Source organism: Patagioenas fasciata, chromosome 1 (assembly GCF_037038585.1).
Source record: "Patagioenas fasciata isolate bPatFas1 chromosome 1, bPatFas1.hap1, whole genome shotgun sequence".
Taxonomy (NCBI): domain Eukaryota; kingdom Metazoa; phylum Chordata; class Aves; order Columbiformes; family Columbidae; genus Patagioenas; species Patagioenas fasciata.
This window is the reverse complement of record NC_092520.1, coordinates 8,432,362-8,459,473: the sequence shown is the minus strand read 5'-3', so window position 1 is coordinate 8,459,473 and position 27,112 is coordinate 8,432,362. Positions and strand designations below refer to the sequence as shown.

At 35.8% G+C, this 27,112-nt stretch overlaps 1 protein-coding gene across 22 annotated transcripts in view; it reads right to left on the bottom strand.

Annotated features, from left to right (window-relative positions):
- DLG2 (discs large MAGUK scaffold protein 2) overlaps positions 1-27,112 on the bottom strand; it is a 1,047,967-nt gene that overhangs the window by 490,062 nt on the left and 530,793 nt on the right. The gene's annotated exons all lie outside the window — the stretch shown is intronic.

Genomic DNA, 27,112 nt, shown 5'->3' with positions numbered 1-27,112 from the left:
ATTAGTTAAGCAATTTACACTGATATCAGCTGGTCTGGCACATCCACAGCTCTCCACATCAACTTCATATTATCACCATGTCAACAGAGCTAAATCATCACTCTAGATGAAGGCATGAACTGGGCAGAAAGTTCGCTAGGAAAGCAATAAAGCCTGTAACGTCAAGATGTACAATGTAAAAAACCCTTGCTATTTAGGGATAAAAAAGAATAATGAAATCAGACTGCCAATGTCAGGCATCACAAAATATTAATACTGAAGCCAGATGAGTTACTTTGCACCATTTACTTAAGGAGAATTTATCTTTGAACCACAGCTGAGATTAATACCCAAATTGATGGATTTTATGCATTTTGCTGTTTCACAAAACTTTTTCTATTAACCATTAATACAAAGCGCAAACAGCCCTTCACATGTCAGAATCTTATCTCTTTTATTCTAATTTGATGCTTCAGAGAGGACAGGACCCCCAACCATTAAAACAGACAATTCCTACCTTCAAGAGAATGTACAGTAAAAATATCAACACACATATGAAGAAGAGAAATAAAGAAAAATGTGAGATAATTTGAAAAGCAGGTCAGAGGCAGAATCTGGGAATAGTGTTTCAGTCTCTCAGCTTTCATTGTAATTCTCCATTAGGGACCAATGTGACCTTGCAAAGCTAGAATTAAGACTTCCAATTATAACAATCTTGTATGAACTGATGAATGTGCTCAATTACATCCCAAGAAATAATTTTGTCTACCAAGTGGAGAAAGCGTTTTTTTTTTCCTGAACCGGGAAACATTCAGCTTTCATATCAGCATGATTTCTTGTTTACTGAGGAGATACCTGGCTAGTTCTGCGGAGAATATTTGGCCTTTTCTACCATGTATTCCAGTGGATCAGGCAGCCCAGTGCACCTGCCTTTGTCCTCCCAGTGCTCAGAAAACTACATGGAAGTGAAAAATGTCTCATTATGCAGAGAGATGCTTTCTGCATGTTTGAAAGATGAATAAAGTGTTCCTTCATGGTTCTTTATTTCAAGGTCTAACCATATGATCACATCTTCCTTCCTTGAACAAGCAGTAAAATACATTCACTTCACCTGTGTTGAGATCAGCAACAAGCAAGGTGACAAATATTTTCAAGAGTAAATGTACATTCTCTGTTGCTTAGTATCACTTTGAGGTCGCATTGCTGTTCACCTTAGTGGGATTGGTACTGATGGACAACATTAGAAAATAACAACATTTTAAATGTAATCTCTGATCTATTTAAAGTTAGAAAGAGAATTCATTAGCCTGTGGGATGGGGAATTCAAAGCTGGAGGACTAATAAAAATCTAACTAGATCATATTCACAGAGATGACAGACTTATTTTGTGACATTTATATAATGAATTGCTCTTATGCCAGAATGGGTTGTTCTTACAGCTTGTCCTACAGCACTCCCAGGCATCAAATCTGTGCTGGTGCAATTGGTGCTCCTGCCAGCAGGTAGATGAGGGATTAAGTAACTAATATATATACATATATGTAGGTTTTTTTTTTTGTAGTAGTAGTAAGTTAAGATTAGCCAAACTAAGAGATACCTGGTAACTTTGGAAAAGAGTTTTAATAAAAAATCTACATTTGTGTATATGTGCATTTTGCTTTTATGAAAGGTTGTCTTTATGGATGTGCATTCAAGTGTGAAATGTAAACGTGTAGAATTTCAGAAATAGGTGGACCTATATGTAGAGGTCATTTTAAATAAAACAGAATGGGAATGCTTATCCTGGTAAGCATTCTCTGTGATCTCAGCTCTGAATTACCCTAAGGACTGCAAGCATCAGCATTATTGCAATGTTCTGTAAGGTTTTTTTTCTGTCAGTGGAAGAAGTTTAAGAAACAAAGTAACATTTATTTTCTAAAGTTTTCTGAACATTTCATATCCTAAAATGTGGACAAACAGAAAATGTCAGCAACAAAACACTACCTCTTAGACATAACTAAAATTAAAAAGGGATATGTTTTTCACAAATCTGGGATCTATCTGCATAATAAAAAACTCACCTCCACAAATGACATCAGCTACCCAAAGAAACCTGGGAGAAACATAACTAACAAGGAACAATGAATAATTCAAGACATTTTTCATACATCTCGGTAAGGTTCACAGAACCGCAAGGGTAACGCCTCAATTACTGATATACTTTCCCCTTCAGGGAGCAGTGAAAATTAACTTTCAGCATTAGTGTAGCAGAATATCACTTTAATAAATTTATTTTAGTAGCACTTAATACAAGTCCTTAGACACAAACAAGACTAGAGCAAAAAGGCAAGGTGGGGAAATAGGTTCTTGGCTCAGAAAGACAAAGGCAGCAAGGCAGCCTTCAGATGGAGATGAGCTTTCTTCACAAGGATATTAGGAAATTTCCCTTGCCTCCTCCCTGTTATCTAGAGACAGTGTACACTGTTAGAATTACAATGTAAATACCAAATTATGGCCGTTGTCTTTTTGGAAATAGGATATTTAATGCAAAGGTAAATATGTAAGGCATTACAGAAAGTGAACATAAAAGATTTAAGGGGGTTCAACAGAATGAGAGAAAAAAGTTTGTATTTTCTGCTTACCAGTCTTTGCCACATTTCAACTCTAACACACACAAGTGCTAAATCATACCAAAGTCCATCAACCCTTTCCTTTCCAGCTAGGTATTATGGGATGTAAGGGAGAAACCAGAAGATGAGTGAACAGGAAGAATTCTCCTGGGTACACATACTCCTGGTGAAAATAGGTTCAGTTCATATATATGGGTTCAAACTGTATCTCATCTGCCCTATTTGAGGGATCTGGCTCAGTCCTGAAAATTGTTTACCTCCTCACTTGTTCTAGGTTAGATAATCTCTCCTAGGTTAGATATTGTTCTATCACAAACTAGAGAAGAATAACCCATTTGTTTAAAAAGAATCCTAAGCTACTTAAAGTATCCTTTTTTAAAAAAATAAACCTTGGCATATAAAACTTCTGAATGAATTAAAGATGAATAAGAACACCTGGAAAACACTCCTGTGGTTTGTTTGTGTTTTAAACTTAATCTGAGAGTATTTTAAAGTTAAATAATTTTCAACTGTCTCCTATGGTCTCCATTCAATATATTTGTAAAGAAGCACCGCATTCCTCAGGTAAAACAAGGAGACTCAACAGTTGGTGTTATCCATTCATGGGAAAAAAAAAAAAAAATTCTAATTTAAGATTAGACTTCTGACTCTTTCTGATATTTCACCAAGTGATTTGGACAAGAGTCCTGGCTTACAAATTCAGTGAAATTTTAGATATTGACAAGGAGGTCTGAAAAAACATAGTTTTAGAAATCTTAGCCAGGGGACTAACAGAAGTAGATAGCCAAAAAAATGTAACATTTAAAAATAATCTGGTTCTCTCAGATTAGAAAGAGGGAGACATCACAGGACTCACAAACAAGTGATGTTTCGTCAGGAAGGTAATGTCCGGCACCAACAAAACGTCATGTTGTATGAACTTAAGAGTCACTCTCCTTGATTTTGAAGCTGGACCGTAGCTGGATGTCATGGTAAATATAATTCCAGTCCAACATATGTAACCACGCTCAGAGAATTATACTGAAATTATGTCAGGAGTTCTCATGAGATGAGGTACCGTCAAGAATCAATAAGAAAATACACTAGCAGACAAAAGGCAAAGTTGCACTCATTTAGGTGATGCACGTCAGAAAGTCATATTCTTTTAATAATGGTAATACACTGTCAGGCATAATTTTTTTTCCTTAAGTTCTGTTCTGATAGTAGAAAGAAAGTAAAGAAAACCTCACCAACTATTTCCAGTTGTAGGAAATCAGTTCCATCATTCAATTCTCTGACCACCAATTTACCATCTGTAAGTGGTATCACACTTAAAAGAGGAGATAGAAACCAAGGACCATACTGACAACTTTCAGAACCGCAACATTTCTTCTGAATTACATTCTGAAAGAAATGTGAAAATAAGGAAAAGCTATAATGCAGCTATATTATGACAAAGCTTCATAGGTAATTTGAACCTATTCGATGCTTATAACAGATTTTATAAGACAGGGGTTTGCAAATGTGGCAGTGACATTTCTCTGTGCCAGGCCAGGAATATTTATATATATATATATATATATATATATATATATATACATATATATCCGCACTACACACAGCCCTATACTATGTCATTAGGACACAAAATTTCCAGTAGTAGTAAAAGTTTCCTTTCAAGCTCCATGTTTGGGACATAAAAATCTGCGAACAGGCCAGTAGAGACTACGGAATATCCCAATAAACACGTTGACATTTCATTACCTGAACAGTTTACCACATATTCATTACCCCAAATATAAGAACAATCCAGAAAGTACAGGCTGTCATTTGACTGAATCGATTCTGACCCATGCAAAATTAAACTGTTTGTCTACGTGATATAATGCAAGTACTTCATAAAGATGTTTTCAGTGCCTTTTTCTTTTTTTCTTTTCCCCTATCTAACAGTGGGAAGAAGAAGAAGAAAAGAATGCAAACTGAAACAATGCATAGATTATCAAATATTTTAGTGTTTTCAGTATACTGTTTTAATAGGTTTTCCTTTCAGGTTTTGTATTTTCCACACAACTACATTATGGATAGATTTAGAGATATAATTTCATGTGCTATCTCCCCTTATTATAGTCTGAATAATTTAGTATGTTTATACTTTAGGGGAAAAAAAAAAAGAGTAAAAATTATGTTTCTTCTCATTCAGGATTCATCCTTCCCTTTCAATTTCCATATTTATTCCATTACCATGGATAAAAAGTTTGTTTTAACTGCTAACAAGTCCAGGCTTATGCTAAAAGTTTAATCTCCATTCTCTATGCCCACTTAATTCTCAGGAAAACCTTTGTGATCCTAAAGTCAATAGTGTGTACTTCGAACTATCTTGTCAACTAACACCAATACAGAGATCTTGAAATAAGAAACTGGCTTGTAGTGGGACTCATTCACAACAGAGACAGAGTAGAATTAAGTATTTTCCTCTATAATAGTGCAAATGACCATTTAAGAATTCAGGTTCTAATAATGACTTACACTCTTCATGCATTGAAGCATTGTTTTTCATTAATGATCGCATGATGTTTCTTAAAATTTATACAGTTTAAAAGAATTAATTCAAATTACATAGTGTTTTGAAGAACTCTGTATCAGATACCTTATTGGAAGTCATCTATATGAAAAGTACTCTATGACCATGGAACACATTCTACTTCATCTTTAACAAAGATTAATGAGCAAAGTATCAATAGATGTATTAGGCAAGTCAGTCACTGCTAGAACAGCACCTAAAAAGAAGTGGGTTTCAGCTCACCAATGGATCACTTGGTAGAATGATGTGAATTTTTCAGCTTGATGAATGTTGTAGAATTTTTCAACTCAGAAGTCAGAAATAGCTTTATTCATAGATGATAAATTCAAATTAATTGCTAAAGATAACTTTTATGAAAACAAAATGTGTCTGAAAAATGTAATTAATGAATATTTCCTAGAAAATCACATTTAAATACAGAAGAACAAGGATAAGTCTGGAGGGTATAGCACTGTTTCCAGACCTGGTTTATTAGACATTTCAGGAGTTTAGAAAAAGAAAATGGAATTCCAAATAATTAAATTTACTTTAAAAAAAAGATAATCACTAGATAGTAACAATCATAAATACTAAAAAAAACCCCAGATCTTCACTGCAACAAATTCCAGTGTTTCCACTGTTGTTGATTCAGCCTTTTATATTGAGCTAACAAGATAAGCCACTGACAAACTGAAAATGATATATTAACCTTTTTGAGATGGGAGAGCATAAGTTAGTTATTTTTTTTTTTTTAAATCATGATGACTAGAGATTCTGAATTTAATACTGTATTTGTGCTGCTCAGGAAGTCTTCTAGATGGTCATTTTGTAAGTGCAACCTAACTTTTCACTGGAACATTTAAATATGTTACTTTTAGTAAAAGATCAGCTTCTTTGTTCTAACTAGCTCTTGAAAAGCTTCTACAGAAATCCAAACCCTTTATTATCAAATATCAAGTGTACATCATTTTTTTTCATCACAGTTCTGACATTTCCAATTAAGGAAAAAGGAAACAAGATACAATAAAGACAGGGAATGAAAGGGTCTTGTCACAGGATTAGTTTTTATATGAAAGTATGGTCAGGAACATATTTTTGTTGATTACTCGTGACAGATACTGTCTAAAAAGTAATGTAATAGCTGTTGTAACTTACTTGTAGTGACTATGCAATACCATATATTTTTGTTCTTAAATTAAAGAAAAAACTGTTTATACTAAAACAAGAGAGGGAAAGAAACCCTGTTGATGTACCATTTTTATTATGCAAGTAAGTTAAAAAATAGCACCCTCTGATATAAAAGTAGACTGCCTACATAGACATCCTAGAATTTGTATTCTTATTTTATGTTCTCCCAGGACAAAAAAAAAATGCTGATTCCAAAACCTTTGACAGAAGTGGAGTATAGGAATTAATATTAATCACTTGTTTTGGGATTAGCAAGCCTGCTGTTTGTGCTGCTTTTGTGATATGCATATAAGGTCTCCAGGGAGCTTCAGTATATTATCTACAGAGGAAATGAGTCTTAAAGAGGTGCGAGCCTGCCTGCAAATGATTATGGTATATCACACGTGTGAATGAGCAGCTAAATTCTGACAGATACAATGAAAATCAATACTTCAGTCATATATAACCGTCTAAGATGTGGAGTAAATTTTGCATTAAACACAGATGCCTAGCTCACTACTAATTACCGTTCCTATTTCTGAACTGCTGAAGAAGCACTGAATGCAGTGGCTGAGGTTTACCACCTTACTCAATCTGAAATTCAAACAATATTTTTTTCTGAATTCATCTATTGTGGACAATATAGGAAATCCAGCATCACATTCAGGATCTCCATATGCACTTTTTACTACTGTTAACACATTTTTTATTGGCATTTTGACTTTCTGCCAACCAGTTGCTGGGTTCTCCTTAGCCTCATTTTAGTAAAAGGCAGTGAGGAAACTACTGACATAAGGTTTGTTCCCCAGGAAATCCAGAGTTCGCACGATTGTTCCTGTTACTCACCACAAAGATCTACTGTACATATGCTGGGACTAGTCATACAGGCTCTTAAAATACTGTGAGACTTTATAGGCTTCAGAAACGAACCCTTCGTGCAAGGTGGAAGTTTGCTCAGCAGGAATTATGCCAAACGTTACAGAGGAGCACAGTGTTCCCTATAGCAGTCTCATCTTTGTGAGGGAGGAAGAGCAAAGAGGTGAAAGAGGATGTGTACGTTAGGACCTGGACAGATTTCAGCTAATTTTAATTGCCTGTGTTAGAAGCCTTGTCAACTTTGTCTCGCCATATGGTGAATAAAGTGTTTCCAGGGAGCAATTCAGCATATTTAAATGTGAATCACACCTGAATGTGACCGTCTCCACTGGCAGGGGAAATGTGATTGTGCGAAAAATTAAACTATGTAGACCTTACCAAACCAGTGTGTATGTGTGCAAAATTTTTCTCGTGTGACCATACAATAAATAAACCTAACTAGTTAAATGAAGAATGGCTATTTATGATATGAAGGTGTTTTTACCCTAATATATATTGCATCTGTAATGACTCAAGAGTTGCAGGTGTAGAGTTATCCAACAGATCATAAGGACCCACAGTACAAAAAGTGCACACGAAAAAGATAACTTCCAGCTGTGAAGAGCTGGCAGCCCAAATGGCAACTCAGAAGTGAAAGGGGAAATGGAAGAGGAGAACCTGGAGAAGAGGATGGGACAAAGCATAGATGTTCTTATTCACCATTTGCCTCTCCAGTGAACATCAAGTACAAATACGAATTCTGAACTTCTTGTGTTCTGTGCCAAAATCACACGCACAGAGAAACATGTATCTTGCAAATTTTTGTTATACAGATTATATATGAATGTCTAGGTATAGAATAATTTAGTGCAATTAATGTTGTCAAATATCCTTAGTGCTTTTCTCTCACTCTGTGCAAACAGCAGGTTAAGTCTTTTCGCACACGTTGGGATTTGTCATTTCATATCTACAAGCAGATGTGCATTGCATGTTGACAACTATTTCCCAGATTAAAGTCACTGAAGTCTGTTAAACTCACTAAGTGTGGTAAGGCTCATACTAAGTGGATTTTTTTAAATGAGATCTTCACAGGGAAATTTAATTTAACAGGAAACTTGAATGAAAAAAGAACATGAATGAGATTTGGATATTTTTCTATATTGTCACCATTTAAGGCTGGGCTGGCAATTAAACTGATGACAGATGCTCTCTATTAACCCTTCGCATCCCCAGAAGGGAAAGGAGAAAATGAAGAGATTTATGGATTGGAAAAGTCAGATTGGAAAAGTCAAACAGCTTTAATAATATCAATGCAAAAAGAATAAAACCATATTTATACTATTATTAATAATACTAATAGTAGTGATAATGAAAAATACACAAAACAACAACAACAAAATACAACACTGAGCTTCCCCCTTGATGATGGAGAAATTGTGCATCACAGTGGTGAGCACCGCTGGGCAGGCGCCAGGAAGTCCCGGACTGGATCAGCAGTAGATGGGAACTGGATTCAGGGATGCATGGATTGGGATTAAAGGCAGGAGAATGGGCAGAGTCCCCCTCATGGGTACCAGTCATGAAAGAAGAGAACATGATCCCCTTAATCCCTCAGCTTCACACTGAGAATGAAATCTACGTGGTGGAATGCTTTGTAGGTCAATTTTTGGTCACCTGTTCTGTCTGCTCCTCCCTGCATGTGTGACCCTAATACGGCCCTTTCACTTGTGGAACATAAGAGATTTTTCAGTGACCTTGTTTTCTATAAGTATAAACTTAGGTCTTTCTGCATACCATTCCTGCTTTTAACTTGCTAACAAGTATAAACATCAAGTGTTATCAATTCCAGGAGCAGATATTGACTGAAAAATGTAGTTAGCTTCAGAAAGTACAGTTAATTACAAGAAACTTAACTGAAAGAACAGATTTACTGAATAGAGAGTTGGTTCTGTCCAAGCCAATACCTGTATATATATATATATATATTGTTTGTAAGTATGAGTTTTCTTGTTAGCAATCCACATTGTAATATTTGCCTAGCAAATAGTAATACGCAATTAGTAATATCAAACAACTTCAGATTTGGATTTTTTATTATAATGCTTTCTGAGTCCCATGCATTGCAGTTCTTGTTACCTAAGAGATGGGAAAGCTTATATTTCATGAGGCTTCTTTTATTTATATTTTTTTAAGGAAAAAAGTCTTAAACATTTATGTGAGATTTTGATCATTCAGAACAGAAGCCATCCTAAATTACTGACTGATTGCCTACTATCTGCTCAGCAAAGGCAAAGATTCAACGGTGACAGTACACATAAGACGAAGAGTGATGAATGATCCATGTCACCAATTTATTTTTGCATCTGTGTAATAATTTATGAAAAGTATGACTGCACATTAAATAGAACCATTCAATGGTAACTATCTTTAACATATTTGAAATATTGTGGTATCAGTTAAACAAACTTAGGTTTTCTCACAGTTTAACTGTATAAGAATATTAATCTATGTACTTATGATTTGGTGCTGATGGTGATGCTCCTCTTATTAGCAGTTACAGAAAACAGCTTGATACCAAGTCTTCCTTATTGAATCTTGATTAATCACAATAAACATTAATTCAGCTTAACATATTTTTACTGTGTTTCAAGACTGCATGAAGATCCTTCTATTATCTGTAAAACCATGAAACATGGTTTTAAGAAGAAAAAGAAAATTAAAAAAGATCCAGAAATCTATAAGAATCTAGGCAGACTGGCAAGAAAAAATGTACAGAAAGCTTGGAACAGCATCAGTAAATCTCCGTCTTAATTCAGTGAAAAAATGCTATGCATCATGGTGGTAAACACAAAACTATCAGGAAAAGAGAAAGATACGCAAAGGTTCATAGGTTCACAAAGCATTACTAGAAAAAGATTCTGCAAACAGTGTTTATAATGTAGATTGTCATCATACAAGAACTCACACAAAAAAGTTGCCACTACTCATTCCACTTCCTTTTCATGCCAAAGTACAGCTCGTAAATCTGACTTAACCTGACCTGCTGCAATAGGGAGTAAATCTTCTGGCTTTAATCTTTTGTAATGCAGAATATCTTGTAAAAGACATCAAAGGTTCTGTCTTTCTGAAAAGTCAATACTTTGGTGTTTCAGGATAATGCCATAAAAAGCAGACACTCAAGATTTTTACTCAGTTTTGAAGCTACCAGCTAAGGTTATTAAAAAAATATCACAACGTTATTGTCCCACTCTTGTAAAATCAGAACTGGGTGATTGGGTGGGATGATCAAACTATTATTGCTGATCTCTTCTCCCTGGTACCCAGTGACAGGACGCATGGGGATGGTTCAAAACTGTGCCAGGGGAGGTTTAGACTGGATATTAGGAAACATTTCTGTACTGAGAGGGTGGTCAAACACTGGAGAAGGCTTCCTAGAGAGGTGGTTGATGCTCCAAGCCTGTCAGTATTTAAAAAGCATTTGGAAAATGCCCTCAATAACATACTTTAATTTCTGTTCAGCCCTGAACTGGTCAGGTGGTTGAAGTAGATGATTCTTGTAGGTCCCTTCCAACTGAAATTACTTCTATTCTATTCTATTCTATTCTATTCTATTCTATTCTATTCTATTCTATTCTATTCTATTCTATTCTATTCTATCCTATGCTATCCTATGCTATGCTATTCCATGCTATTCCATGCTATGCTATTCCGTGATATGCTATTCTGTGATATGCTATTCAGTGCTTTTCCATTCCATTCCATTCCATTCCATTCCATTCCATTCCATTCCATTCCGTTCTGTTCTGTTCTATCCCAGAATGACACTAAATTATTCTATAAGAAAATATCTGTAGGCAGTCAACACCCTGTATGTTCTGGATAACATTTCAGAAACATGGTTTATCGGTGCTGGAACACAATTAAAGTGTAATGAAATTCCCCAGACTTCATTTTTTAGGATACAGACAGGCCTAAATATGATCTAGCTGTCAAAGCTTTTCCTTAGAAATACCTTCTTACTTCTTATGTTGTGCCCAGAAGAGAAAGTCTTGTCAGCAAACAGTTACTATTGGAGCCGGGGAGTCTCAAGCTAACAGCGTACCAGATTGGGCCAGACTTATTTGTCCTCGTCAACTGACTCCACTTGCAGACCTGCCTAAGTGTGAGCTGTTCAGCTACTTGCTTGCATTGCATCCTGCTACTCAATACAGTTGGCTCCAGAGCAATCCCATCTGTTGAAATACATTTTTTCAGAAATGTGTTTTTGTTCCAAGACAAAATCAAACACAACTTTTTCGTGTTACAGAGAGATTCTCACAGCAACTACAGCATGATGTCACTTGATGATGCTTCCAACAATGGAGAAGTAGCCTGAATATATTTTTTTAAATATTAAAGAAAAAACAAAAAACAAAACAAAACAAAATTTATAACTATTTCCAGGAGATATTCTCTGATGGAAAAACAGTATACTGAATATACTTGTAAATCATAATACGGAACTAGTTGAAACACATGGCAATTTACAGTCATTATAACTTTGTTTAACAAGCACTAATCTGGTCCATGGTAATGTTGAATGTATAGCTGCTTTTTTAATCACAGTCTCTAGCGACGAATAAACTGTAAAATAACTATCAAAGATCTTTCCCCAAGCTAGCAACCACATGTGACTAAGGAAAGCCAGCATCTACTGCCAGAAATACTCATGAGTGTGTATTTCCAGTGGTCTGTTTTATTCTTTGCTAGCCCAGCCTAAACGGATAGTTACCCATCAGCATCTCAGCAAACTGAGTGCAACTTGTGGCACAGGCTCAGCTCAAGGCTCATATTCTCGATTCATAATAAGATAACTTAGCCTCTCTACCCCACTTGTTCCATAAAATGATGAGCAAAACCAGTCCAAAGCACTTAAATATATTCAGAAAATCAAGAGGAAAAGGAAACAATCAAGAAAGTTGTATAACTATTGAAAATTGTCTTCCATTCACCAGGGATGCTGATTCTGTCATGTATTATGAAGTACAATTTAATAATGTAATTTTGTTATCCATAACTCATGAAAATTAGTGATAATTCCTTTCAATTTAACTAAAGCATATATTTTTCTCATTAGGATTACAAGGTTCTTCTTTAGACGTATTTTATATATTTGGGAAAACAAATGTTAATGAGTAATGAAAAAGATATAACTAGTGATGTAATCTGAAGAAATTAAGAAAACTTTTAAAGGCAAGAACTGACAGGTTCTTTATTTGAAATTGCGTATGGTGTGCCCAAAACCCAACACCCTGCTGTGCATTCTCAGCAACTCACCTTCCTCTCTGGCACATCCGATGTAGCTCTTCCCAGGCTGGAAGTTCCAAGCCCTTCATTTTCCTGATCTTACGTTTGCTCAGGTTACTAGCAACCTCCTACATTATAAATATAGGTACAGTACCTTTATTCTCAGAAATGTTTTAATGCATTTCTATCCTACCTTACAGATTTCCAATTTCCCTCAGTGACTGCTTGCCTTTGCCACTTGTGGTTGTTCATGCTCCAACATTCTTGCTTTGTCTCCCTCTTTTCTGTATGATCTCCCTTGGTTATATTTTGCCCTTTCGTGTTCTTTCAGTTGGCATCTATAGTGAAATTTCTGTGTCGTCTTCTTCAGTCCTAATCTATTTAATTGCATTTAGCTGGCATGATTCCAAAGCTGAGCTCAGTATTCCTGTTTCTAACTCCTGTCTTTTACTTTACTCATTTTAATTCAGCTCTCACAGGAGCCAGAAATATTACCTGTAAACAAAGCATTTCAGCATGCAACACACTTTGCACTGTCTAAACGCACTTCTTCTAAAACAGGGAAGACTGTCTGGTCAATTGGTAGTAATATTTTACACCCCTGAACATAATGCCCTCTCATACTGAAGAAGGAAAATTTAAAAACTAAATTCCACATCCAAAGAAGAAATCAAGTGAGTTTGATTCTGTGTTTTCTTCCCTCTTTTGTCAGCCTCTCATTCAATTCTGGGTCTTAATTATCTTTAATACACAAGATTTTTAGAAAAAAAAGAAAGGTGCTAGTGAGTGGATTTTTTCACCCTAATTACTGATATAATCTCATCTTTTTTCACATCACCCATTCAAACTCCTCAGAGTCAGCAGCCTGTTGGAAACTGATGTTCACACTACAAAGCCAGAAGTCATCCAGTCTGTTACAAGAAATAATGTCTTCAAGTTGGAGACAAGAAAAACAGCTGTAATAAACTATCTCTCGAATTCCTGGTAAGGCCAAAATTTGACCCCAGAAAGTGGGCTAATTGATTAATGGATTGAAAAAGATTATCAATTCTGTGTTTATGAGGGAGGTAGGTGTTTTAATCAGGGCTAATGAACTGTCAGAATGCAAAGTTGTATTAGGAATGGAAGGTGGGAGGGATGAACTATGTGAACAAGCTACAGCCAGGCATCTGCAAAGTATCTTTTATGGTCTGTCTTCTCAGACAATGAATCTAACGAAAAAGTTTTGGGTCTTCAACACCATAACTAAACCAGAAAAGATAAACAACTATTGCCCTCATTAACTCTGTTGCAATCCAGAATCAACACCATATTTTCTTTTCAATAACACTGTATTTTCTTGCTTTTAAACTGCCTCAAAAAAACCAACCAACCAACCAACCAAACAGAAACAACACCACCACATTAATTTTTCCATAATCAAGATAACATTTTTCTTCATTAAATTATGAGCTTGCACATCCCCATGCTCTTCAACAGAGAAAAAAGCTTCTTCATTCTGTTGCCAGTATCAGAGTCTAAAGCTATTCAGCATGCCATAGTTAAAAGAAAACACAGGAGAAATTCCCTATGTGGTCCAACTGGCCAAATTTATGTGTGGATAATAAAAGGAGGAAAGGTGTCAAGAGAGTAAAAGAAACTTTTAAGAGATGTGTGGGAATGTCACTGGCAAGAACAAGATAATGAAGAACTTGCTGAAAGCTGGGATGGAAAATATTAAACAACCCTCCACCTGGGAAAAGGGAGGGAGAATACATTGCCAGCTTTTGCAAATTGCCCTTATATTGCATATGCACTGACACAAAGACAAGGCTCTTTGTGAGAGGCCTTGGCAAGGGAACAATCCTGATGCAGACACAGCTAGGGCAGTTAAAACTGAGTTTAACCATGTATTCCAGATCTTATATTTCTTCCTTTCTTGATATCATATAACTTCTCTTATACATACAAACAACAAGAGCCTTTTTCTTGGAATTCTTCACCTCTTGCTTCCAGAAGTTTTTACCTTATATGACATACAATCATCCTTAGCAGTAATGAAGAAAAAAAAAAATAAAATAAGATTTGCATCTGAGAAGACAGGTAGAGCTGTGATTAAAGGTTGACATTTTTACCTAGTATGCAAGATTAGATTTTCCATTTTTACATATTCCCTCAAGAACAACTTGTTCAGATTTATAGGAGTTGGCATCTTTCTGTCAGTTCTCAGTTTGGCAAATGATTCTTAAGACTGGACCTGAATTTTCTCTAGCAATAAAATACTTAAAAATGAGCACCACGCATAAGCCAAGCCTATGAATATTTTTTCTTGCGATCTGCTTGGAAGAATCCAATGGGATCCAATCCAGGATAGAACAAGGGTCCAGGACAGATGGTTGTTTTTCAAAGATCATCTCCCTCAAGCTCAAGAATGATCTATCCCAATGAGAAGAGGTCAAGCAAGAGTACCAGGAGGCCTGCATGGATGAAAAAGGAGCCCCCAACAAAACTCAGATTAAAAGAAGAAGCATACAAGAGGTGAAGGTAGGGAGAGAGGGGCTGGGAGGAATATAGAGACACTGAGTATGCAGGTTTGGGGTTAGGAAAGCCATTCGGATCTAAATCTGGCAAACTACATGAAAGGCAACAAGGAAAGGTTTCTACAGATACTTCATCAGCCAAAGGTACAGTAGGGAAAATGTGGGTCCACTGCTGAATGGGGCAGGACACCTGGTGATACAAGACATGGTAATGGCTGAGGTATTCAATGCCTTCTTCACTTTCACTCTTTACTGGTAAGACTGGCCTTCAGGAATCCGAGATCCCTGAGAAACATGTGGAGGTCTGGAGAAAGGAAGACACCCTCTGTGAAGAAGAGCCAGAGTCTTCTCAGTAGTTCTCACTGATAGGACAGAGGAAATGGGCACTAACTGAAATACAGGAAATTCCCCTCAAACATAGGAATCCTTTTTACTGTGAGGGTGATCAAACACTGCAACAGGTTGCTCACAGAGGTTGTGGAGCCTCCATCCTTGGAGATATTAAAAACCTGACTGTACGCTGTTCTCAACAATCTTCTTTGATGATCTCCAGGGATCCCTTCCAACTTCATCCATACTGTTATTCTGTGATTTACTTTTTTTGTCCTTTCCTGCATACATTCCTCATTCAAAGTAAAAAAAAAATGAAATTACAACAGCAGCATCTCCGAACTTTCTGAACTTTTTCATCTTTCTCAGCTTTAGTATTTCATTATGCATTTAGCCTTAATGTACACAAACATAACCTTTTCAGCCTTCTTTCTTTAAATTAAGAGCACATTTTTAAACATGTACAGTATGATAGAAGAAACTTTTAATTTATGATGTGTACTCATAGTATAGGTAAATCCCAACCCATGTATATTCTCTAGATAAGGATATACCTTATGGCCCAATAAATAACATGTTAGGTACTGCCATAGCAGAACTTCTGGAAGTGATCTAGGAGGGTTTGCAACAATTGTTGAAGGCAGTTGTTTTCAGTGCAAGATTTGACTACGGAAAGAAGATCCACACTTTTATTTAGTGCTTTTCTGAAGAGAAATCCTTGAAAGTGGTAATGAAAAGAAAAAAAAGAGCATCCAGAGGGACAGCCATATTGTATCCCAAGCACCAACATAGCAATCACATTTAAGTGCTTTAAAAAGTTTGAAAATACTCTCTGTTATTATGAAGATTTTCACAGATGCATATTTAAGGACAAGAAGAGCTCCTAGGAGAATTTAATGTGGATGCCTTTATTTCTGTGAAGTATAACCAGGAAAAACAGAATCATTAAAAGCTTTCACAAAGATAAATGTTTAAGTGCATTTGATTATGAATTTTCTTTTTGGTTTGACCTTGACTAAATTGAAAGCGCATAGAAAAATATATAGTGAATGCTAGATGCGAGCTATACTAATATCTGGCTAAGTGCCTCAGCTGTGAAAGCTCTTTCTATTTTAGTAAAATTTTATGCACAAAAGCATTTTCCAGAAACTGATGTAGTATGTTCAATACATTTTTATATCCAAGCTTAATTATTAAAGCTTTTTCATAATAACAAATATTGTCCCAAGCAGAGATTATATTTAATAAATATGCTTATTATTTTCTTTAATGAAAGCAATGTTTAAAAATTGTAGGTAATCCCATTACACTGTACTTCAATTATACAGCCCAGCTCTCCTACCCCCCTGCTGATAGAAGACTACCTCATCTTAGTTTCCAATTATATACATTAAGTCCTTCCCAAACCACATTCATTATTACACACAGCATGTTTAGCTCTATCAGAGAAAAACCCGTAATTGGGAAAGAGCAAAAATGCATTTTCAAGCCTAAGATAATCACAAGAAAAGTTAATTATGTCAATTAAAATAATCTTCTCTTCACTCAACAAATATGACCTATTTGTACAGAGAAACACAGTGGGACATGTTCTGATCCTTGATAAACTGTGGTATTTCTACCAAGTCATTCTTACCAGAAAATCTGTGATAGAGCTAAATTTTGTATATAAATTACATTGCAACAAAAGTATAGCCAAAAAGGACTTGGATGAATCCAGGGGAATCCTCTAAAACAAAAACCATAACATTTCACATACAGAATCAAAATTAAATCTAAGTATTTCAGTTCTTGAATTAAACTTCTACTTCATAAAAGCAGAAAAAGACTACTGACACAAGAGGACTGCTGGCAGAAAATGTACTGGAAGAGTATGAAATTAAAGATGGTGGATACAAAAAGTGAGATCTGCATGTTTGCTCCCAGTTGTTCTTGGTGAAGAATTTCGTCTCAATATCAGGAGACAACCAGATGAAGCCATGAAATATTGGCTTTAATTACAGTGACTACCTCAAGTCAGAGCTTTAAGCATTGAAACTACTGCATACACAAAAAAACAGAGCTGTTATCCCTAAAAAACAGTAGAGAAGGCATCAACAGGAGGCTCACAGACCCTATAACTGCACAAGCCCAGTCTGAAGGCCTTCAGGTTGTAGGAGCAGCAAGATGTGAGACATCTCTTTATTAGCTATTTCTGACAGTTAATTTTGCTTCCTCTTACTTTGACATTCATCTTGATCAGCCCAAACTTCACCACTTTTTAGAGTGTGTAGGGTTTTCAATAGCCTGCTCATTCACATATTTTAATATTATTTAGTTGCAAAAACACAGCTATTCACAACCCTAATCTTGCTGTGTTGGGCTTCTTACATCCCACCTCACAACAACTTATTTAGACCATTTTACTTTTGAACGTTTCCTAAAATACTTGCTGTTCTATGGGGATCAGAAAAAGAAGTAATATTCTAGGGAGTATTACAATTTTTTCTAGAATGGCACCATAAACTTAGTGTAAGCCAGGTGGCCTAGGTAGTGCTTCGATTATGCCAAATTCATATTTCTTTATCTTGTAAATTCCTAGAAGGTGCTGTACAAATTTTGTACTGATGATTTGCAATATGACAGGAGAAGTCAAGTGCAAATGCACTGCAGTTTAGAAAGCAGTTTCCATTTTCACAGGGAAAGGCTTCTTCTCAAAGTTCCAACCTCCTAATTTCTTTTACTCTGATTTGTTTTTTCCTTATCACTTTGTGACTTTGTCAGAGAACTGGGATCACTGCCAAAGATGTTTACCTCAATTTTGTTTCCAGGCCTAAATTAAATTCCTTCTAAATACTAAATTAGATTATTAATCAGTTAAAATCTAAATCTTCATTATTAATTTACTAGAAACAATACAGCAGCTTGTAAAACATTTATGCAGCAGTAAACGGAGAACCACTTTGCAGAGATCATGACATGCTTAATTTACTACACAACTAAATATTTAATTACGAATAGTAGCAAAGAAGGTGCTTTGTTGAAATTAAACAATCTTTTAAATGATAAAAGTCTTAACTGCATTGTGAGTAGCAATGGTTAATTTCTAAAAGAAGTGGTAGGAAACATGTTCCCTTTTGTGGGTTTGCCCTTACCAGTTAAGTGAAGAATCATGTTCTTGGCTATCCAGCTTGCTATTTACTGATAAGTTTGTTCCCTGCAGTACTTGCAACAGAAATAATTTTAAAATAGCATTTTAAATTAATTGAAAACACAATGCACTTCATCTGCCAGTTAAGTAGAATTGGGAGGAAAAAAAAACCACAACATTATATTCTTTACAGCAGGTTATCTTTTGCATTTGCAATGTAAGTTGCAAATTTTGGCTCCTGAGCAGTTTAGGAAATTGCACATGGATCTTTTGTGAAACCATTGCAACGTGGATATATATTTCCCAATGTTGAACCTGAACAACAAATGATGATATCCAGCATATTGATTTACAGTGAGCTTTCAACATAGCTCTTCTTAGGTCTGTAAATGTAGCTGAATGTTTCAGAAGTTGTTAAATGTGTAGCGTAAATGTATGTTTCCCTAAGAAAAAAAAACAAACTATTCTTTCCCATTGTCTCAGTGACTCAAATAACACAGCTCTCAGATGAGGAAGGCAGGGACTTTGTGTACCCTTATGAACAGCAATGAATCTGAAGAATGGAGAGAGCAAAGCAAGACAGGCTGGAGGAAGGCAAGAATGATAACAGCGTGCCCTGTTTCAAGAGGAAGGTTCATTCAATAGAGTATTACATCAAACAAAACAGTGATCCTGGAAACAAAGAGTACGAACAGAATTGCTTTCACTTCGTCTTGAACATATATTTCAAAACAGCAAACTGATACTTTTTATCTATCAAGCTGTTTTTATTAATACTATAGAGCATCCTGACCCTTTGCTACCTTATAAAAATACATTACAGTCTTGTTGAATATAATTCACTGAAAATCTTTAGAAAACCTGTCAGCTAAGAAAACCACATTTATGTATACATAACACATCAGCTAACTTGAAAGCAGTATCATATTTAGAAAATTAGCAAAACAGTTTTCTACATCTTCCTCGTACAGTTATACAAGATTATAAAGAGAATAAAGCATATACTTGGTAGTGGGCCTCTCATTATACTTCAGCATCCTAATGATATGACCTTGCTTCTCAAAGTAACTTGTAAGGTAAACTTTTAAAATATGAGTAATATCACTGTTTAAACATTGCTGTATAGAATATAGAAGGAGAATTTAATGGAAGACAGACTGAAGTAAATTGAAAAATATCTTTGTCTAGGACTGAAATACTGAGTTTACATGCAAAGTTTGCTCTTCGAATCCAATTTCAGTTTGATAATGACAAAGTTATTGCATTGCCAAGCTTCACAAAAGGCACGTGATAGCCTCAGACTAGTTACTAGTGGCTAAGATTACCTAATTCTTTAACTAATATGATATAATGAGCACAGCGTTAGTATCATCACTGGTCATCTCAGAAGAGCTAAGAGTTGTCCAAACTATGTCACTTTGTGTAGTTTCTCTGCATCTAAAGGCTGAAATTTCTGAAGAGACTTGGAATGTGGGAGGGTGGGAAACATGGGGAACCTTGTTTTGCTGTTTTCTGAGGTATATGTAAGGTGGTGTGAAGAAGAGAGCTTCAGTCTTCAGAACAGCTTGTGAATGCTTCACATGACATTTGGGCCTCCTTCCTGGTGGTGAAAACTGTCATACTGCATGTACTAGCTAATCCCTTGATTCTTTCAAAATGTTCATCTGAAGTTGTTAACATATATTAAAGCTACAACCAAGCCTTCCCTGACATGTATCAACATTTTAAGTAGTTTATGGCAGAGAAATTTTTTTGCACCACAAAAAAAAAAGAAGAAAAAAAAAAAAAGTCCCTCCTTAAAAATAGACTGTCTTAAGAATCATATTACATGATAATAAGTCTAAATATTACTAAAGCTGTTTGCACACACACGTCTTTGGCAGGGTGCCTTCCAGTGGGAGCTAGTGACATACATACCAGCTGTAATGGTCCATATAGTATATTAAAAACACATAAAGTATAGCTTGATAAACTACCTTGGGAACTAGTGAGAGAATTCTCATCTCAGTTTTCTCCAGGGAGTCTAATGCCAAAGGACAGATTGTTTCTTGTCAGTGTTTCAAACTGATCTCTATTTGCAAACATAGTGAGTGATGCCAAATGCAGTTCAGAACGTAAATCAAACCACTATTTTATTATGCGCTGGTTTGAATTGCATATGCAGGACGGAGAGGCAAGTAATGACGAAAAAATAAAAAAAAGATACCATAGTTGCACATCACATGAGCCATTTTCATAATATACTTGAACACTGCATAAAAATGCAAAGAAATAAAACAATTCCAATAAAATAATGAGTGCCTCATGAATTAAATATTATATTCACAATGCTGCACGCTGGGATTTAACAGAACATGATATACAATGTAGACCAAGTGTCGAAAATCCAAGTAAATTTACAAATACAGTAGATATACTACTTCTTATCTTAAAAAAAAAAGGGGGGGGGGGAATTATAAATTATTTATTGAATGAAAGCAGGAAAAATGAATCAAGAAATTTTTTTTCTTTGAAAAACCAGGGTAGCTTGTAGCCAATTGTAATAAACCTATTTATTCATTAGAAGAAGGTCCAAACTGATTCCATTTGAGTCACAGCATGAGCACTCAGAGTAGCAATTAGTGCAGCCATCAGCGTGGCAGTTGTTTCCTGAATGTCTTCCTGTCCGTCTTGGTTTTGTTTTTAAGCAATCAAGATGAAATTTAACTGGAAAAGTCACTTAACCTGTTACTAAGATGATCACAATACTGGCTAAATCAGCAAAGGAAAAACTGTTTTAAGTGACATGCTGTAGACACCTATGGATCATGAATTAAATACTTTGTTGTACCTGAGAGACAAATACATACAGCAACGTGTATGTCAGAATGACGATGTGTGCAGGAAAAGGCATCACCAATGGATGGTAGCCAGCTAAGATTAATTTAGAGTCCTCTTAGATTAAATTGGAGTCAAAGAGAGAAGATATTCTGTTGCTTACAGAGTTTGCCTGTATCTGATTAACAGGTATTTCTTCAATGAACAAAGCTAATTTAAAAGAGGAGTCTCCCTTATTGCTCATTAATCGCTCCAGGTAGGTGCTGGGCCTATGCAGATAGAATTGACGAGGAAAACAGAAGAAAACCTCCTCACAGATGAAAAAAGAAAAAAATATTACTTTGAAATAAAGGATTGAAAAGGATTAACTTCAATAGTTTACTGTTGATCGGTATCTTATTTTAAAACATCACTCTTTCATTTTTTTTTGAGATTAGTTGAATTTATTATTATTATTATTATGGTGAAAGTGAGGGGGAAGTGAGTTATAAGCATAATAAATCTCTTCTTAAGCAGCTTATCCCTACTGTTATATATTAATCATTCTGCATATGGGATTATGACCAACTGCAAATATAAAAGGAGAAAAAACTAAGAGTTGAGTAGCTATACATTTCTGGATTAAATCACAATACAAGAAAATGTCTTTGAATTCCAACTGTGCTAAAGCAAAAGGCACGACAAACTGTGGATACAGGAATACTCATGTATTTTTCTCTACACGGTTCTGTGTGAAAAGAGAAGATCTCCATAAATCTGTAAAAAAAAGCACTTACAAAGTCCATTTGAAAAGATTCCTCCAGGGGTCTGAGACAGCCCCAGTATCTGTTCAAACAGGTAGTTCTACAAACAAGTGACTCACTTTTGTCATCCCATTGAATCTGGTCAACGTGCGCCCTGCTTTACCCAAATACAAGCAAAACCATCTAATTGCCCTTACAGCATCTGGCAGCTACAGATGTCCCTTGGTGAAGCAATCATTTCACCTCTAGCCATGGCAATAACTAGATCTGCAAGTTTTATCACTTTATTGCAACCCCAGTGGACTGGAAAGAATTCGGTAAGTTCTGATTTAAAAGAAAGAACTTGTTAAGAAATCTAAGGTACAAATGCAGATACTGACAGAGTTTACCTTGTTTGGAGTTAAATATGTATCTAAAAATAACATAAGGAAAAAATGTGTTTAGCTGGGATTATGTTTTATGACTTCTTAATCATATAGTTTCTATTCTATGTTTTGAGTAATTACTGTTTCAAGTGAACTTCCAATCTCTTTCAAATTAGATTGCTGGGCAGCTACTTGTAAACAAGGTAAAAATGAAACAAAGCCTAGAACAGCCTACTTTGCAATTAGCTACATTAAAATGCAGGTACAAGATTGATCAATATATCTCGTGTCATTTTGACATGAAGAGTTAACTGCCACTGTTGCCAGGCCACTATCAGAAAAAAATGATCAAATATACCTGTATTTACAGGCAATATTTTTTGGTTACACATCCCAGTTTTGTTAACCTCTGAAGACAAATTTTCGTATCTTTCTGCAAATATTTCATTGTAGGCTGACAGCCTACCAATAGGATACTCGATTTACCCAAAACAACTCTAAACTCAGGTACACAGAATAAAAAACCATCTGCTGGACTGTGTTCTACTTACCTAGTCCACATGTTATTACATTTAAAACTACTCACTTAAAATTATACTGTTCGGTTTGTGAATGTTGTTGATGGCTAATCTTTATTTTTATTTACAATTGATAGTCCAAAAACTGCATAGTATTTGTATGATTATATACACACCTGTTTTCTGTCTTGAATTATAAAGTTGAGTTAAACTGGAATGATAAACTAAACATTCTGGTGTACAACTTACATATTTTCAGAAACAGAACATCATTTCTTAGAACTGATAACACCATAAGAGCACTTTGGCATCTAAAAGCCAGAAAGAGAATTCTAACAACGTTATTTTGTAAAAGGATGGTGAAAGCCAAATTGTTTAGACTCTTTACATGGGCCCTATTGTTTTGCTCCCAATCATACCACACAAGGAGAAACTGCCTTTTGAAGTGATTCTGGTCTTCAAATGTAAAAATTCAACAACATGAGTAATTCTAACAGTGTTTATAATTTGGGTCGGTCTCGTGTTTGAAATATGTGCCACTTCTGAACAAGCAGAAAAAAAACACTATTCAGTTTCCCCGTTTAAATTAAATGATAGGGTGACTTTGGCAAGTCTTTTCTCATTTTTGATACTGAACTTTGAAAAACAAATTCTATCAGTATAGCGAAGCATTATCAGAAGCTTTTTCACACTGCTTTAGCTCACCCTCTCAGATCAACATGATTAATTGCTCAGTTAGTTTTCTGTACCTCTTCCAATCATTTAGAGTACTTATTTTTTATAGTATAACCACATGCAGTTAACATCTCTTGATTTCTGCTTGATTGTGGTCTAATGAGAAAAATTCAAGACATCAATCTTTGCCTTAAGTTATTCTAGTTCCAATGTTCAAATGATCACATTTACTCTCATAACAATAATCCTTTCATGCGACAAACTCAAAGTATTTTAATAACTTTAATAAAATAGGTAAGAGCAGAGCTGCCTTGAAAGGACGTCAGTTGTTTTCAGGCAATATTAGAGGCAGCGTTCCCTGTACGCTGAATATCTCACTACTTGAGGGCAAGAGTAACACTAGCAATCAAGCCAAGACAACCAGATTGAGATAGAATTTGTAGATAACAACTCCAACACATGCCAGCAAAGTTTGTGATCCAGCCTAATAAAAACAATAAGGTATAAGAAACTTTGATATGTTTGAGTTTTCCATGGCAAAAAAATGAAAACATTAAAAGCAGTTAATAGCCATTATCCAATTTTTTTACGGATACAAGAAGCTTTAGCCAGGGCTGGTTGGGGAAAAAAAAAAAAAAGAGTTCCATTTTCCAAACTTTAAAGGTATTTCAAAATATTTTGTTCCATTTCTGAATTAAAATAAGGCTTTTCAATATATCATAAAGATATAACTCAAAAATACTGGTGAACACTACTTAACTTGAAAAATATGTTCTCATCATGGTTAGGACACCTAAGGCCACTGTTCATCCAGTTCTTCCCAGATGTCTGCTTTACCCTCCAGATGAAATTTTAAGGGTAAGAGTTCATGTCTGGGTTTTAGAAGTCTATTATCTATCAGGAAGCCCTTAAGTTGTGTGTAGGAGTCAATGACACTGTGCACCAGCACCCTGTGGTGAACATCTGACCACAGCCTCCCAGGAAACGCCAGGCTGGAGGAGAACAAGGACTAGACATGCAGTCCAGGAGCAGTGCTGGCACTCAACAGCAAGTACTGGTTAGGGTGGTAAGAAAACCAGCCCAGGAGCTACCACAGGTCTTAGCGAGCTAACAGGTCCACCTCTTACCTTTAGTGTCCCAACTTACTAGACCCCCTTATCCTTTCCCTTCCACCAAGCCTCAAAACGGCTTCAATCAGCACAGGCCAAGTTTTGACTCCTAGAGCTCCTAGTCTTCGGGCTGCAATTCTGCATGGCTCATGGTATCAAAACCAAGCATGTTCCACTCATTTTGAGCAATTTGCATGTCAGGTCTCCCAGAGCAGGGACTGACGCATATTCAGCTATGGAGAGATGAGGACCTGGGAGGTATAGGGAGATGAGAGGTATAGGGATGGGAACTCCAGCTTTGGAAGAGATGGGGAGCTCTGGAGACACTGTGAGCCAAGTCCACCCACATCGTCACAACCAGACACCCTCCTGCAGGTACAGAGCACACACAGAAGAGCACCACACTGTCACGTTCATGCCATCTTAGGTCTTCCCCCAAAGGACCGACTCCCTTTTGCTTGCCTTTGTGCGCACCCCGTGGCAGTGCACACTCTGGTTTGCACCTTGAAAACTCTGCTTCCCTAAGTAGTCACATGGGAAATCCAAATTCAAGTCATGTCTCCGCACGCTTCAGGGACAAATTTCCAACAATTTAAGGAACTCTTCTGCCAGGTTGTGCATATTTGTGTGTGCACACGAGTTCACGCTAGAACCCTCTTCTGTCATGCCCCCCCCTCAATTTTCTTTCTGATCCTAAGAAAACAGACAAAAAATTTATGTTTCTTAGAAATACTCCTTAAAATATTTCTTGAATTCTACTCATCCAAAGAAGCTTAGCATAACAGAAAAATCTGTTATGGAACCATACTCTTCAGATTTCTGTTATCTAGGTTTTAACTGCAAGAAACTATTTTTGTACACATGGGCTCTTAGAAATTATTGCTGTATGTTATTACCTCCAAAAGCACATTAAGAAAGCAATGTTTAATTCAGATCAGGCACACAGAGAAAAAGCTAATTGTTCCTCCAGAAAAAAATACGTAAGTTAAAACTGCATAATAATTTGATTATTCAACCATTATACAAACAAAAAAAAAAAAAAGGACAAAAACAAAACAAGCCACACAGTTAAGTGTTATTTTTAATTTACTTTTTGATAGATCTGTTTTCATATCTGTGTTTTCCTGTTCCCAAGGTATTGTACTGAAGATGTCAGAGTTGATCAGCTTCCAATCATCAATACCACTTATTGAAATAGCATTCTTTCTACCTTTACTGAAATACGCTATTGATTTATGGAGGAAAAAAAAAAGTGAGCCCTGACTGTGGCATAAAGCTCCAAGAAAGATATTTTATTTTTGATATAAGACAATAAGTAAACATTTTACAAGATGTTTTCTTGCATACTTTTCTTCTGGGAAAAAATAAAATTCCCTTGCAAATATGGTAATAACATGCTCAAGAAATGTTTAAAACGTGCTGTTCTTCAAAAATTATGATATGGCTTCAAAGCTTGAATAGCATAGACCTGACTTGCCTTGATTATTTTGGAAGTCCTATAGAGATTAATAAGTAGCATTATAATAGATTTATACAGAAATATTTCCAATACCTTTAGACAAAAAGAGCCACAATTTGTAAAGCATTCTTTTAGCTTATGCTACAAGACTCTATAGAGAATATATTTTCTTAGTGAATATTCTGGCACTGTTTTATGGAAATTTTCAAGGTTATTGGAATAATCTATACACATACATGCTTCAAACAAAGCATACTAAATGTGTTTTTAAAGCTGCTGAGTGAGCTCCGCTGTGTAGGAGCGGAATGTGTCCACTCATCCTGCCTCTGTCATCTTGGAGGAAGCCTGAAAGAGAACGTTCCTCTGGAGGGAGCCCCTCAGGACTAACGAAGATCCAGTCTGCAACTTTTTTTCCCTCTCATAGCAATACACAGACGGCAGGAGAGTTTCTGTGATGCTCTCTTTGTTGAAATATGATTAACGACACAGAAAGTTTCACAGTCCCCTGCATAGCTCTCTGCATTTCTATTTTCCCTCATGCATACGATGTGGAATATATAAATCACTATTATTTTTGGATAACTTCCCAATGGCTTGGATGCTCACATTTCAAAATTACCACACAGCACCTTTTTAACCACTGGGAATAATTTGCAGAAAAGGCAAATCTGTGCCTATTTTCCCCTCCCCAGCCCCAAACATAATGTATTTTTGCTAATAATTTTTTCTAGGTGAAGAGCTTTTCCAGTTACAGAGGAATTCAGGCAATGGATAATTACTCAGTGGATTGGTGGCTGTATTACATAGCAGAAGACATATCAAAGAAATAATAATGCAACCCATTTATAAATTCTCGGACTACATCAAAGATAGCAAGGAAAAAAGGAAGTCGTCATTACCAGACTAATGAGGTAACTTCATAACATTACATTGAAGTTTTTGGTTTTGTTTTTGCTTTTTTTCCCATTCTAATGCTGAGTTTATAAAAAAGGAATTAGTCCCATTTTGAAAA